At 41.9% G+C, this 16043-nt stretch overlaps 1 long non-coding RNA gene across 1 annotated transcript in view; it reads left to right on the top strand.

The window, feature by feature from the left end:
* LOC137166279 (uncharacterized) overlaps positions 1-16043 on the top strand; it is a 61757-nt gene that overhangs the window by 13802 nt on the left and 31912 nt on the right. Inside the window, exon 2 of the long non-coding RNA XR_010923623.1 lies at positions 13535-13617. This is a non-coding gene — a long non-coding RNA (uncharacterized lncRNA). The remainder of the gene's footprint in view (positions 1-13534; positions 13618-16043) is intronic.

The raw sequence follows: 16043 nt of genomic DNA on the forward strand, positions 1-16043 counted from the left end.
ATACAGGAGTGCCAATTGCCAGATCTGGGGAAAAGCACTCATCAAGGAGCCCAGACTCAGATCCCCTCAAGAGGAAAACAGACGGCATTTCTTGTTGTCTCTCATGGCGAACAGGTTGATTGTCAGGATGCCCCAAAATGCAAAAATGGACTGCAGGATGCTGGTCTTCAGATACCATTTGTGATTCAAGAACAAATTTCTGTTGAGCTGATCACCAAGTGATTCTGGATCCCAGGTAAGTAAATGGTCATGGAGGTAATGTTTTCCCTGATATAAAATGCCAGGAGCCTGATTGTCTTCTGACACTGAAAACCTTCCTGTGCCTGTTCTGACTGGCCTTGGAGTTTCAATGATCCCAGATGCATTCCTATTAAAGAGGCATCAGTGACTGTAGTCCTAGTCAGTGGGGGTTGAGCTAAAGGAACATCCTGGCACACATTCTGAATCGTCCACCATCATAAAGTGTCCTGGATCATTGAGAGAAGATGGATCCCCTTGTCCAAGGAGTGACTAATCGGACAATAAAATGAGGACGCAGGCTCAGCCTGGAATATTGGGCTACCTGTGTGCATGCAGCCATATGTCCTAGTATCCTCATGCACACCTGGGCTGTGGTTGAAGATTGAGACTGCAACTCCAGACATAGGTGGTGAATTGCCTGGAATCGCTCCGTATGTAAAAATGTTCTCAAACTTGTCGACTCTAGCAGGAGACCAATGAACTCAATATTTTGAGTTAGAACCAACACTGATTTCCTGCTCTTTAGGGTGAGACCTAGATGACTGAGTAGGTATAGTGTTAAGTGAACATGACAGAGGACTTCCTCTTTGGACTTGCCCCTCAAAAACCGATTGTCCAGATATGGGAAAATATTAATTTCCCTCTTCCTGAGGTGTGTGCTATTACCACAATCTTTCACTTAGTAAAAACCCAAGGAGTGGAAGACAGGTCGAAAGGCTGCTCATTGTACTGGAAATAAGCATCCTGAAGGTACAGGGTTGCAAACCTGCAGCTGTGATTTAAAGAGGGCAGGATAGTTGCTAGGGTGGTCATAAGGAATCCTATGTATCTGATGTATTTGTTGAGACCATGGAGGTCAAGGATAGATCTCTTCCCTCCACTAGGGTTGGGAATCAGGAGAAACTGAGAATAGAACCCCTCTCCACAGTGCTGTAGAGGGACCTTCTCTACAGCCCCCAGAGATGTAGAGACTGAACCTGGTTCAGGATCAGTGTCTCATGACAAAGATCCCTGCGGTAAAGGGGTGGGAAGGAAGGATGGAGAGGAAATCCGTGGCATAATTGGATGATCTTTAGGACCCAGTGGTCCATGGTAATTGACCATGCAAACACCAAACACCATAAAAACACACCAGTCTGTCACAGACCAGAGGGTATGGAGAAAGAGGTCACCAAAGGATCACTATCCTGGACATGAGTCAAAATGTGTGCTTCCTGGATGCTGGGATGGGGAAGGAGCTGGCTGGTTAAACCTAGGACCAGAGACCTACTTCGTTGGAATCTGCGGCCCTTCCAGTTGTCCTGCTGCTATATAGGAAAGGGGGACTATCCAAAGAAACACTGTGAATGGTATTGTTGCTGTTGTTGCTGATCGTTGGAGTCGCTGATCTTCATGGCAGGAGTGTATATTCCCAAAGAATGCAAAGTAGCTTTGGAGTCTTTAAAGAGTGCAAGATTTCTTCTTTCTTTTTCTGAAAACAAAACACAGCCATCAAATGGTACGTCCTCAATGGTCTGCTGCACCTTAGGTGTAATACCTGAATTCTGCAGCCAGGAGGCTACCTCTCCTAATGAGCACAGCCAATGCCATAATTCTGGCCAAGGCACCCGCCACATCCAGAGCGGTCTTGGCCACCATGTGGCCTGCTACAATGAATGTTTTAAACTCTTCCCTGGAGGCTTCTGACAAGTTGTCTGTGAACTTAGACATGACTGCCCAATTAAAAAAGCCAATATTTAAAGAGCAACACATGCTGTTTCATGATGTGCATCTGCAGGGAAGAGGAGGTATACATTTTCTCTCCATGAAGTCCATCCTTTTGGACTTTGTCCTTATGTGTGAATTTATATCTTCCCTGCCATTTGCTGCAGTTAGCACCCCAGAGTTAACCACCAGGTGGGCCCTAAAACCCTGAAAACTCTGCATGGGAATGAAACACGTCTTCTCTGAACATTTCAGCATGGGAGGCAACAAGATGGAGTACTCCAGAGGGCCTCCTCAGGCTCTAAGTAATTAGCTGACCTGGACCAACTATGGGTGTTTGACTTGGACTTATGGGTCTCAGGATGTGGGACTGTAAAACTGTTGTAAAACTCCTGCTGGAGTCTGAGTTCTGGGACCCTGAGAGGGGAGAGGATCCCAGTCCCTGGTCTCCAGCTCAAGCCTGAATGTCTACACAGCAATTTTTAGCCCTGTGAGCCCGAGTCAGCTGATCTGGGTCAGCCATGACTGTGCTGCAGGTCTTTTATTCCATTGTAGACATATCCCAAGAGATCCCCATTTATCTGGAGTGCTACTTTCCCCAGAGCTGATGACTGGAGAATATCTAGCATCTTATGTGTATGCGCCTTCAGGAATTCTTCCTGGATACCCAAGGTGTTGACTATACACCTCAGGAGGTCCTGATATGCCTTAAAGCAGTGGCTCTCAACCTTTTTTCATTTACAGACCCCTAAAAAATTTCAAATGGAGGTGCAGACCACTTTGGAAATCTTAGACATAGTCTAAGGACCCCTAGGGGTTTGCAGACCACAAGTTGAGAACCACTGCCTTATCCTCAAGTGTCTAGAGAGAGGAAGATTCCACCACAGTAGAGTCATCTAGAGAGGATGAAGAGGCAACTTGCTGCACCAATGCCAAGTCCTGTTCTTGTACCACCAGATCTAGTCAGAATAACCCCAGAGGCCCAGAGGGAATGAACTCTGTGATTGCTTGCAGCTGAGGTGGTTTGGGAGCAGAAGCCACCATCGGGATTGGTGATCTTGCTTGGAGCATGTTGAAAAGTTGGACCTTAGGGATTGAAGAGTGTTCCCAGCAGGGCTGTGGACATAAGGTTAAGGCATTGGTGGCCATTAGGCATCAGGCCAAGATCCCCCCAACCTGATTGTGGGACAGATGTTGATCTCGGTACTGATGGTGATCCACGGACAATTTCTGGCATCTATCAGGTGACGATGATGGGGAGGACATCTTGAGGAGTCAGTGGTTCTTTGGTGACGTTGACAAAGTGAGCCTCAATGGGGCAAATAAAAGGTCAGACTTATTTGAAGCCTAATATGGGGGCACCATCAGTGCCAAAGAGGAATGTGAGATTGGCACTGGAGGTAACCAATGAAACACACTCTCATCCAGTACTGGGAGAGGTGTCAGCAAGGCACAAGGCTCAGGGCAGTATCAAACTCAATTAACAGATCTGCCGCACAGGCAACTGTGCTGAAGGATGCACCAAGTGTTGAGGAAATCTTCAGTGCTGGGCCCTGCATGGGCCTTAGCTCCACAGTCTGAGACCCGGGACGAGTGAGCAATGGTGCCGATGAACTCGGAAGCTTCTGTGACACAGATATAATGTGCCAAGGGCATAATGGAGGATGATGTGGAAGATGTCTTGGCACCAGAGAACTGCTGAACCAATAGAGAGACTGGAACTGAGGCAAAGCTGGTCTGATTCCACCTCGTATGTCGTCAGCATGGAGACAGTTAGTGTTAGTGCCAGCCATGAAACACATGCTTCGTGGATGGAACTGGAGTCAACAATATGAGCTCTCGCTGATCTTGGTGCAGAACCAGGCAGTGGTTGGACATACCTGCTCCATCCCTCGGTCCCAGTCAGCACTCCTCTTAGAAGATGAGGAGGAGTCTTCCCCAGCCATGAACTGATCCACATTCATTTTGTGGCGCCTCCGTTCTCGCCATATCAGAGGCAGGTGAATGACCTTTCTTCCTCTTGGAGGGAAATGCCAGAGCCCAAGCATGGAGCGATATTGCTTGCTGCATCTGAAGGTGATTGCTGATCAGATGAGGGCCTCAGTGCCAAAGTGGGCCTCATGGCCGCTCGAGAACATGCTGCATCATCTAGAAGCGTCTTGCCATCTCAGTCCTTTTTGTGAACGACTTGCAGATGGAGCACCGGTCTTCAATGTGCTCTTCACTGAGACACAACAAGCACCTCGTATGGGGATTAGGGTTGGGGATGCCTCCACCCCACATGACAGACAATGCTTGAACCCTGGTGAGGGCATCACACAGGGCACCCAACTACTCTAACTAATACTATATTAACACTACATTTACCTGAAATACTGCTGCTGCCACTATTATAGACATGACATTTTTTTTCAGAAAACTCATGAGGTGAAAACACCACATAGAGCTTTGGCTGTAGTCATGGGTGGTGAGAAGGAATGGAGGGGAGTTGGCTGGTGCTACCTGTATCTTCCAGAGGACGGGCTAGGGCCACAGGCCTTGAGTGTTGCCCCTGCAGATGCTGCTAGGCAAAGTTCTCTGTCTGCTGTATGCGGGGTATACGCACACATTCTACGGGATAGAATACACGTCTACATCTGCTTGAAGAAGAACTCATGCTTTAAAAAAAAAAACCATGATTATCCACTGCTTTCTACCTTACATAGCCATTTACAGCTGTGCAAAGTAACTGTATAATGCTATTAGATCAGAATGGTGTAATTTTACATCCACTTTCCACATGTGTAGATGATTTCTCAATGTAAAAGTTAGTGGAGAATCAGGCCCTACATATCCTGGAACAGAATTTTCTCTCCATTCCTGAGAGTTATACGGTATTACATGTCATCCCTCCACATGGAAGTAACAGATTGCAAGGTCTGTTATGTAACAGACAGCACTTCAGAATAAGCTAATGAAAGAACTTTTTTCCATGCTAATAGACCTTAGACTCTGGTTGTTTCAAGGAACAGATTCAAGCTTTGAACTTCTGAGAGCCACATTAATTCAGGTTATCCATATAGCTGTGCAGAAACTCTACAAGATGAGTTCTTTATTAATAGCTAGAATGAGTCAGTCAGCTAGCTTAATGATCTGACCCATAATTTGAATTCATTGAAAGTTGTCTGTCAGCACCTCTGGGAGCAGAGATCAAGCACGACCTTGACTTATGGTAGCTTGAATTAAATCCTCATGTTGTATTTCTGGTGCTAGCTTTGTTGGCAGAAAAACAATGCAAACTAACACATAGCACAATTGTAATTCTATAGTATGCTTGTGCTTCCTTTCAACTTGCATAGGCTTTCATTTTTTTGAAGGCTACTTTTATTGTTTACCTGTGGAACACTTAGGCGACTGTCTTAAATATGCAAAAGATCAGAAAGACAGATCTGTAAGAACCATGCATGGTATTTTATATACTGGCTTTCCTATTTGTTCTTTATTATACTATTGATCTCAGGTAGCAATTGAAAATACGGAACTTTGTCACCATGGGGCAAGACAGTACCTTGGAGAGGTCAATTCCCTACCACAATGCTGAAATACTAAGAAAACACTTTATCTTTCCTCCTTCACCACACTGCAGCAGTTTTTTTGTTTTATTCTCTGTCTCTGCTCTATTGTGGACATTTTTATGTGTGGTACCTTGCTTTCTAGGGCTATTTATATCTGACAGATATATTTTTTAAAATTTTCTCTGTGATTTAAATTCTTTGGTTCTTGACATTTCTAGCTTGCTTGCTTGCTTGTGTTCTGCACAGAATTTATATTTCTGTACAGCATGGCCTTCCTTGCTGTTAATGTTATCCCATTTAGCATTTGGCGTGAAGAAGTGAAAAACAATACCAAGAGAAAAGCAAAACACACTGTTAGGAATAGATCATCTCCCCAAGACAACAAGGACAGGGAGTTAGGAAGGAGGCAGTTTTCAGACTGAGGGCTTCTTATCTTTTGTTATATGGAGCTCCTGTTTGGCTTGTTTGCTATGTTGCTGAATCTGATAGCTCCTATCTGATCTCTGAGTTGTTCATTTCTAAAACAGGTGCATCACAGTAGGTTATATTTTGCGTGGCCTCAGAAGCAAACATAAACTAAGGAGTCACAATTTAAAGGCACTTAAGTCAGGAAAAAAGATGCCTTATTGAAAGACTGCTTAAAGTGATTAGGAGAGCTGCCTATATACTGAAAGCAGGTAATTTCAATTAGCTTCGATTCCTTTCAGTCTGCAAACACTTCATAACCTACACATTTCCTCTGATACTTTTACCTGGCTCTACACTGCACACACTGATTTAATTTTATTGGAGTACTTCACATTTTTAAACTAACTAGCTAAGCATCTAGCTAGCTAGCTAACTAACAGATTTCTAGGAACATTGAGCAAGATCCTCTGTCCATTTAAATTAGTTTAGCTCCATTGAAGAGATCTGGTTTTTTTATTACTGTTCAAAAATACTGTAGTATACATGGTGTCTAGTTCTTACTATGACTGGTATCCTTGCTTTGTGGAACTATATTACATTACGTACACATGGACATGTGTGCACGCGCGCACACACACAAAAGAGAGTGATCCCTTACAGGGTGTGTGTACTGTGTCTGTGTAAATGTATATACACACATTGTAGATACAGCTGTTTGAAACAGATAGTGAATCAGATCTATTTTAAAAAAGGGAAATTGTAGCTAATGGCATATCTGCTGAAAGCAGGTAATTTTAATTATCTCAGATAGTTAGAAGCAATGAATAATTTATTAACGAAAGAACTCCTGCTTTTTTTCCCCTTCTTCAGGTTTCTAATCCTGGTGAGCCTCTGATATTCAGATCATAGTCCCCAATGCTTCTTTGTTTGAACTGTTAGTCTGGAAGCAGTGGTGGAAAACTGTTTCCCTGTAGCTAGTCAGAACAGATTGAGTTGTTTTGACAGCTCAGTGTGAGATTCTAGTAGTCCAGCTAAAGAAATGCATAATATAGCATACAAAGTGGAAAGTTAAACAGTTCTTTGGACAGTGGTAGCAATACAGTATTGCACAATACATTGCAATATGAACAGAAGAGTTTAATCTTTTATATCTGATCATGGATGCAAATGATTCTTTGCATACATTAATAATAATCAACAATAATAAATAACATTGGCATATATCACAGGTACAGGGCTACCAATTCCACTGTCCCCTTTCTAGTATCTCTGAGTGTACACCCTCAGGTGTTGGGCCTCTTACCCAGACCTATCTCAGGGTGGAATCTCATGCTTCTTCCTACTCTTAGACTGGAACCTGGATCCACTGTTCCAGGAATACCAACTACTTATCACCTTGGTTGGTATACACAGGAGACTCTCTCTCTTGAGTTCTCTGTGCTTTTTCTGCTGGCACCCAGGTGGTGTGAAGGAAGAAGCCACCTGACAGAAATACAGAGTGCTAAAGGCCAAACCTTGGGAGGAGGGGCAGGAGGCAGTGGGTGGAGGGAATAGAATGGAGCAAGGAGCCAGGATAGGAGAGAAGAGTAGACCTGGAAGTTGGTGAAGGGGACTAGGAAGACATGGAGCTTCCAGTGGTGGAGACTGGGATAGGAAACTGAGGTGTGCGTGCGTGTGTGTGTGGGGGGTGGGAGATGGGGGCTGTGAATCTGTGGGTGAGGGAGAAAAAGAGATTAGACAAGGAGCTTGGGCAGAGGGAGGCTAGAATTGAGTGGAAGGGAAGATTGGGACCAGCTGGCAATGAGACTTGAAGGGGTCCTGTGGAAAAATACTATGTGATCATGTAATTAAAATCTATCTCAGAAGCCAAATTAGGTTGCACATGCAACCTCAATTCTTGCATTTCCTGACTTCTGAAGGCTTGAGTTTGTAACCTTAACATTATTTTATTGCATTTTTATGTAATGTATAATTTCAAATATTTTTATTTAACAATAACATTGTGGGGGGTTTTTTTGGTTTTTTTACAAGTTATTACATAACATTATATACATTTGTGTACATAATACTTTTCTTTTTTATTAGAGTGTGACAAAGCTCTTCCTCTACCTCAGTGGGTCCAGCACTTCCCTCTAGCAGTAGGTCAGTGAACTGCTTCACCCTTTAGTGTTCTTCCACCTTCTAGTTCTGGGGGAGGGTAATACAGCCTCTCTAAGATGGCCACTACCTGCTGGGTCCCAGTCTTGTCTCTGGTTCTCAGAGGCCCTTACCCCTTCTCTGGTGCTCTTGCTCTTGCCTCTCCAGTGAATGGCTAGTAGGGAGGAGGGGAGGCCAGTCCTATCCTCAACTCCAGGCCCCAACCCAGGGACCCTACAGGTAGCAGCCTCATGCTGTGGCTTCAGGAAAACTGCTAGCTTCCCTGGTTTATTTCCTTGTACCCCTTGACTTAATGTCTGGACCCTGCTCCCACAGGGGCCCTTCCTGGCCTCCTTGCCAGGGGAGGCTCTTGACCTCCGACAGTCCCACTGGGCATGGTAGATCTGAACCAAATGTCCAGCTCTATCTTCCCCTTCTGGCAAGGTCTTTTCCCTCAGGCCTCCAGGCCTGGGAAAGGTCCTTTTTCCTCTTCAGGCAGGGTATTTCCCTCCCCCAGTCTTTGTACCTGAAGGGTTCTCTTCTGCCCGCATTCCTGCTTCTCCTAAACCCTCCTGGTTTCTGACAACATTTTGCCTGCTCACACACACTCTGGTGGTAGCTCACCTCACTCACAGAACTTCAGTCATTCTCTTTCTCTGGAGGGGAGGCTTTTAACAAGTCCTGGGTGGGGCCCTGATTGACTCCAGGTGTGTTAATTAACCTGACATAACCCCTGCTCAGCTACCAGGGGAAAAGAGACTTGCTGCGCCTGGGGCTGATATATTGGCCTTCTAGCACTCTCCGGTAGCCATCTAGTCTGACCCTGTCATGAGGTATATTACAAGAGGTAATTAATGAGCAGAAGGTAGCAGATAAGGAGATACTGAGGCACCTGATGCAAGTGTGCTTAAAAACAGAGCAGGGGACCCCTGGAGCCTCTGACATGCCCTATGCACTTATGTCTTCAGCTTATAATTAAGGATGAAGTTAAAGGCCCAACTGAGCAAGATACTTAAGCACATGCCTAATTTTAAGCACATTTAAATACTTGACCAAATCAGGAATTTGTTTGTGCATGGGTATTTTGGGGTGAAGTGATGCTCTGGGGTTCAATCCATACCAGTAAGGGGTTGTATCACCACCTGCCCCACAACTCCGTGTGCCTTAAATGATGCAGTGGCTCATAGCTTTGACATCAACAGCCAGCCTACAAGCATGTAGGTTACACTTTGGATTTCACTGCCCAGTTACTTTTTGAAGAGTGACCCCTCAACACCCACCAAACTGTCTGCCTATGGTGTCCAGCCCTCTCACTGAATGTTTACAGAAGTTATTAAGTTCTCTGCTCCCTTAAAGAGATAGTTCCCAGCAGCTTATTGCCTTAACTGGAGTTAACAAATGCTCAGTTTTAATCAAAGCACTGAATTGGTTCATAGTAAAAGTAAAACAAGTTTATTAAACAAAAGATCATAGGTCAAAGTCATACCTAGTATAAGGAATAAAAATAGAAAGTGTCACAAGGACACAAAAGTAAAAATATGCTTCTAAGACAAAAGCTTAATTTCAGCAAGTTACAATCATTGCCTAAGCATGTTTTTCACTTATAATCAGTTTCCAGGTACTTTGACCACCGGTTGAAAGATCCCACATTCTGTGATGTCAAGAACTGTGGCCACTTTGGTTCTTCAAACGATGGATGCCAAAATGGCTTTTTTCTTTTATCTTTCCACAGTTCATTGACCCTGCTTTAAGAGGCGGAAAGGCTTCCTGGAGGTGCAGTCCTCATCCCCTGTTGAGTCACCTTTCCCCACTTGCTCTCCTGATAGCTTTGCTTACTTTGCATGTAAACGTGCTTTTCTTTATCATACCTTGTTTAATTTACACTAAAGACACATTCAAGCGGGTGGAACTGCATTCTTTTCTCTAGAACAGGCCTGGCTTAAGCACTGCTTGCCAAATACATTTAAAAACCTATTTCCATCACATACCTTTAAAGTCTTTTGTGGGTTTGCCATATGTATATCATACAAGAATATTAATGATCAGTGAGTTATTAGTTTTCAAGTGATGTATTATGTGACACTTTTTGAGTATATCTCATAAGTGTCAACTTGCGCTGTGGGTACAAGGGGTGTTTCTGGAGGCCCAAAGGGCAGGCAAAGGAAGGTAGAATTCTGGGGGGGATGTGGTAGAGCTATAGAGGCCAGAAAAGAGCTAGCCATCAGGAGCGATGGGGTGGAGGACCAAAAACATGGATCAAGAGTGGAGGGGAACCAATTAAGTGGTGGACTAGGTTGAGGGGAAGATGAAATGATAAGGAATTGTCCCAGGGGAGGGAGTGCGTGATAGGTCTTAGCTTAAAGAGTAAAGATAGGACAGTTGGGTGGGCTGTTTTCAAGATGAGAGGGAATGTGGGAAAGAGCCAGCCAAGAAGATAGAGTGGATGACAATATCGGGAGTTAGGCAAGGAAGTAGAAGGCAAGTTGCCATATTTTCTATTCCTGCTTTTCTTGTTAAATATATTCTGTCCCTTGTTAAATATATTTTTGCTTGTGCTGTCAAATGCATATTGTATAACATACTCTTTTTACAAGGTGGCAGAGCTAACATTGCTGCAGGAGTACTGAGTACTGAATTGTTTCACTTCTGCATGGTTAATTTCTCCAGTTCAATATTTCATTATTGTTAACTTGTGTAGGGTTTGTATGTGTCTGTATACAAAGACACACATAGAGGTATGTTTACGCATACACACATGACAATGATAGTGATTTTGCTGAATTTCCTCTTTTTAATCTGAATTTGGCTTTAGTCCGGTCATCAAATTATTTTAAAATAGTGGTAGAAAAAAGCCTCTCGAGGTAGTGAAACAGCAGGTGGCCTGTTTAGTTATGAACAACTCAACTGAGCTCACTATGCTTCCATTCACTCTTGCTCGAGCAACACTCCCTTCAACACTGAACATGCCAACATCTGACAGCAAGGTTTAGTTACAAAGAACTGACATACTGGAAGGAAAACATGTTTCACTGCCAGTTTACAGTACCAAAAGATGCTGGAGAGCTTAGCTATTAGAGCAACAACAATAATGCTATGACTTGTCTGAAAGGATTAATTAATTAAAGCCCGAAAGGCCTTAAAAGAGGAGCCTGATGGCAAGGCTTTGGACACACATGGAAAGAATACACCCCTCATTTTTTATTTTTAATCATTGTTTTATGGAGTAGGGTTTTTGTGGTGCCTTTGGGGAAAATTCTTCAGTGGTGCACAATGTATCTAAATCAATTAAATTGATGCTTGAGTGGTGAAACTGACTGGAGAACTCCAAACAATCCTGTGGTTTCATATCAGGAGAGTAAATTGCTTTGGAAGGTGGGAGAAGGTATAAGTGGGAGACACAAACCAATAACCATTAGAAATGCCATGTAGCACATCTAAACATCACCCCAGTTACTGCATGCCCAATTATGCTCATTGTTGAAACACATCACCTTGCACATGGCATGCAAGGCCATACTTATGGATGTGATCAAAACGTGTGCCAACAACTGAGGCATCTGAGGACAATATGCAATATTGCATGTCCCAGCATCCATCAACTAATGAGGAAACGTGGTCAAAATAGAAGGCTGATGGTGCGAACAAAGTCACTGTGCAGTGATCACCAAACTCTGTACACAGCAGATGACATAAGCAGCAAGTCAGCAAGAAAAAGCATAAGCTGTATGTATGGAAAGTTAGCAGACATATAATAGATGTAGCCACAGCATTGCTCACCAGTCTGTACCAGAGGTTGTGATTAGGGTGACTTGTGGTGTTTCACTGAGCTAGAACTTCTACTTGGTGATGGCTATTTTGTACTCTCTACTTTCAGTTCACTTCTTCAGAGTTTCATTTACACTGTGGGCCTGATTCTCCTTTCATGAACACAGCTAGAAATTAGGAGTAACTACTGAAGCCAATGGACAGGTTTAAATCTGGAGTAAAGAGGAGAATCAGGCCCCACTTCCTAACTTACACCACTTTTATACAGTTTAAATAAAACTGAATAGAGATGAAGGGCCTGACTAGTCACTCCAAAAATTCCATACAAATTTGCAAATTATGAAAAATGTGAATGTTCTACTGTTGTTTTGATTATGCCATGCCAGGTAGATGACTAGGGCATAAATAGGAGAAAATATATGCAGTCTTCTAGGAAGACTTTGGATTTATAGATTTTAAAACCAGACAGGACCACTGTGATCATCTAGCCTGAGCTCCTGCATAACACAAGCCAAATTAATTCTTGTTTGAACTAAGCATATCTTTTAGAAAAAAAAATATAATTCTAGAAATATTGGGCTGGAATGCACCTTAAGCGGTCAGCTAGTTTATCCCCCCCATTCCCCTCACCCACATTGAGGCAGGATAAAGTATATCTAGACCATTCCTGACACGTGTTTGTCTAATCTGTTCTCACAATCCTCCAAGGACAGGAATTCTACAACCTCCTTAAGGGACCTGTTCCAAAGCTTAACTGTTCTTATCGTTAGAAAGTTTTTCCTAACATGCAACCTAAATATCACTTTCTACAAACTAAGCCAATTACTTCTTGTCCTACCCTTAGTGGACATGGAGCACAATTGATCACCGTCCTCTTTATAATATTTTACATATTTGAAAATTGTTATCTTGTCCCGCACAGTCTTCTCTTCTGTAGTCTACATATGTCCAATTCTTTCAACCTTTCCTCAGAAGTACTGGGAGTTTGTGTGTTTTGTGGACACTAAGACATGGAAACTTTGTGTTTGTGGACTAATTTCTTTTATGAAGGATTGCTGGATTGCGTCTGCTATTTTTGACATTGCGGTGTCGTAGTTTTCATTCATTATTTGTCAAGGATGCCTAGAGCAAGAGAAATACTTTTAAAAGGTATTTTATAAGTGGAAATTAATGCATTTTCTTCAAATGTACATAGTCATTTATTTATTAATCTGACTAATGGTGTTAGGTAGACACTGAGAGGAGCTAATCATTAAACCTAATCACATCAATTGTGTGAGCAAGGCTTACTCACGAGTAAGGAGCAGACTTTAGTTTTACGTACACCCATGACGGATTTCACACAGACATTTTAGAGAATGTTTTTGAAATTTTGGTTCTTAAACATAATAGGCCATATCCTCAGTTGATGTAAACTTTGATCTGGAGTATGACTAAATCCAGAAATTTCTGGAAGTCTAAATATGAGGCAAACACCAATTGATCAAAAAGGCCTTGATTCAAGAGGCATATTTAATTCCTTTCTCTGTAATATTTTCATATTTGAGCTCTTTATCAATTTTGTTAACTACTGTATGGGCCAGAACCTGTCACCCATTGAAGCAGAAGGCAAAGCTCCCACTGACTTCAACTGGGCACAGTCAGGCCAATAGTAGTGGGATTTTCTTTGCAAATCTCTTTAACTGTTCAATTGAGGTTATTATATGTGGTTACATTTTCTCTTATAGTGCACTGTGCTCTCCAGAAAGTCTTCCCATGCAGCCTTCCCTGGTAAATTTATCCCACACAATTATTTGCACTGTGGACTCTGGTAAGATTTCATGCTTAAATTAATTCAGGATACGTTTAGAACATTGTATTAACTATGAAAATGTGGCTTTGGATAAGATCAGTTATCACTAGCTCATTTTAATTATCTTTTAATCTCTTTAAAACAATCTGTTATTATTTTATTTATATGGCTATAAAGTGGATGATCAGTGCACTAATGCAAGACTGGTCTGTTACTGCTACATATTGCATCTCAGATTGATTTTTTGGATGGACATGAAAGGGGACAGATTTTAGGAGGAACGTAATACATATTTGTAATGAACTTTATATATTTTAGTAAAGACTTTCATTTTCTGGTGTTTTGTGTATTTATGATGTGATTTTTATTTCATCCAAAATACTGATTCTGGACTGCAACTTAGCTATGATTTAAATATATATATATATATATATAATCTTTTTCCCTAAGAAAATGTTCTCTAACACCATGAGATGTTAACAGAACAGGATATAAATTATATCATGGTGCTACAGGGAGAGTGCTCAAGATACATTTTGTTTTATGTTAAGAAAAGGTGAATCATTTCAAGTGACACTGTTCATTTTTCAGAACATTTCTTTTGAGGAGAGGATACTAGCACATTAGTGGAATCATTAATAATAATAATATACATAAATCAATAATAAAATACAATAATTAATAATTAGTTCAGAGCAGTTTGTGGTTGGCTCTTGAATACATAAAAGAATAGGAGCATGATTGAATAACTCTATATCATGATGTGATTGGCTCTGATGTGTGATAAATAGATGTGTGAGCATGAGGTAGTTGCACTACATACGCAGCATTGGTGTTTGAGTCCCAGTAGTGAAACACTAAAAGGAGAGCAAGTCATGTTACAGCCACCTGCCTTCAATTGTGGCTTACAATGATGAGCACTTTAAGTTTTCTCAACCTTGCATCCTTCAATTGTGGTGGGGGTGTGCTGAATCAGTAAGGCTGCTCTGATCACATTGCTTCCTGGACCAGAACAGCAATTTGCTTCACATCTACGTTAGCTACATTGAAATTGGTTAATATGTTGCATTTACATGTCATTTGGTTGCCTCAGTGCAGAGAGTTTGCATGTTTTTGATTTATCTTATTATTTATTTCCTTTGAAGCCCTAGTATACAGGTTACTTTGGATGTACTGTAGGGTACTGGTGGGGCACAGGATGCCTTATCTGCTGGCATTCCATAACAAACACCCCCAGTAACAATAACTATTACGCCCTCTGCCTCAGATTTGCTTCCCTGACTCTAGCTGTCAATAATTCCAGTTTAAAGTCTCCTGTCCCCTTGACTGGCATGTGCAGGACCTGGCCCTTATCCCTTCAGGAAGTGTATCCAGAGAACATAAGTCATTGCCTCCTTTTGACCTTGCTAATCTTTTGTGCAACTCTATCTCTGTACATAGTTATGCAGAGGTTGGTAATCTATAGTTAGGTTGGTAATCAGCTCCCATTCCAAAATACTTTTTTATCCCCATCTATAATTTTGGCTTGGAAAATTAAACCCTGATTCATGAAAGCACTGAAACAAGAGCTTAAATCCAAATCTATGGAGGAAAGGCCTAAGGCATGTGCTTAAATGTAGGTATCATTAGGTCAATCAGACTGAAGCACAGGCTTCAAGTTAAGGGCTCTTTTTTCAATAGGAAGACTTTGCTGAGTTGGGGCATTAATTTGGCTTGAAAATTGCCACATTTCCTCTGAAAGGAAGGATGACTATTTCTATGAAGTTTTGAGGACACTTTAAGAAACTGTTTCATTTAAAAGTGTGCTGAAGTGAAATTTAGATTTCTGTCCAACTTTTCTGTGGGGGTGTCTCTAGCTCAAAAACAACTTGTTAGCACTCGAACTTTCTAGCATGAATATCCAGAGCTATTAAAATTTTGGAAGAGATATTAAACCTCATGCTTCCGGGTTTAAGCCAATCACTAACTAGTCAATATTACAATAAGACCTAATGTATAAGTGCAGATTATCCCAAATCTGCCTAATGTGGGGTTCTCATACCTTCCTCTGAAACATCTGGTGTTGTCTTCTGTCAGAGACAGGATACTGGACTAGATAGACCTCGGGTCTGGTCCAGTACTGCAACTCCTACATTCCTAGATAGTTACCTTTTCTTTAAAATAAATGAAGCATGTATGTTTGAAGAAAACAGGTAATAACGAAGCAAATGTAATTTTTCTGTGGATAGTTTTGGGACTCAATCCTTTTGATTGAAATGGGATGTATGGGCCCTCATAGTGCTCACAGGTGATGTAAATGGGGTCTTTACTTTAACCTTTGAATTCAGTGTGAGCAGGTTCAGGCCCTATTGGTGTGAACATGTTGGTATTTGAGGTTTAGAAAGAATATGATATTTTATATATATTTATAAAATGTATAATATATATAATATATATATATATGG

Source organism: Emydura macquarii, unplaced genomic scaffold (assembly GCF_026122565.2).
Source record: "Emydura macquarii macquarii isolate MOO-44397 ecotype Brisbane River unplaced genomic scaffold, CSIRO-AGI_Emac_v2 contig_2825, whole genome shotgun sequence".
Lineage (NCBI taxonomy): Eukaryota > Metazoa > Chordata > Testudines > Chelidae > Emydura > Emydura macquarii.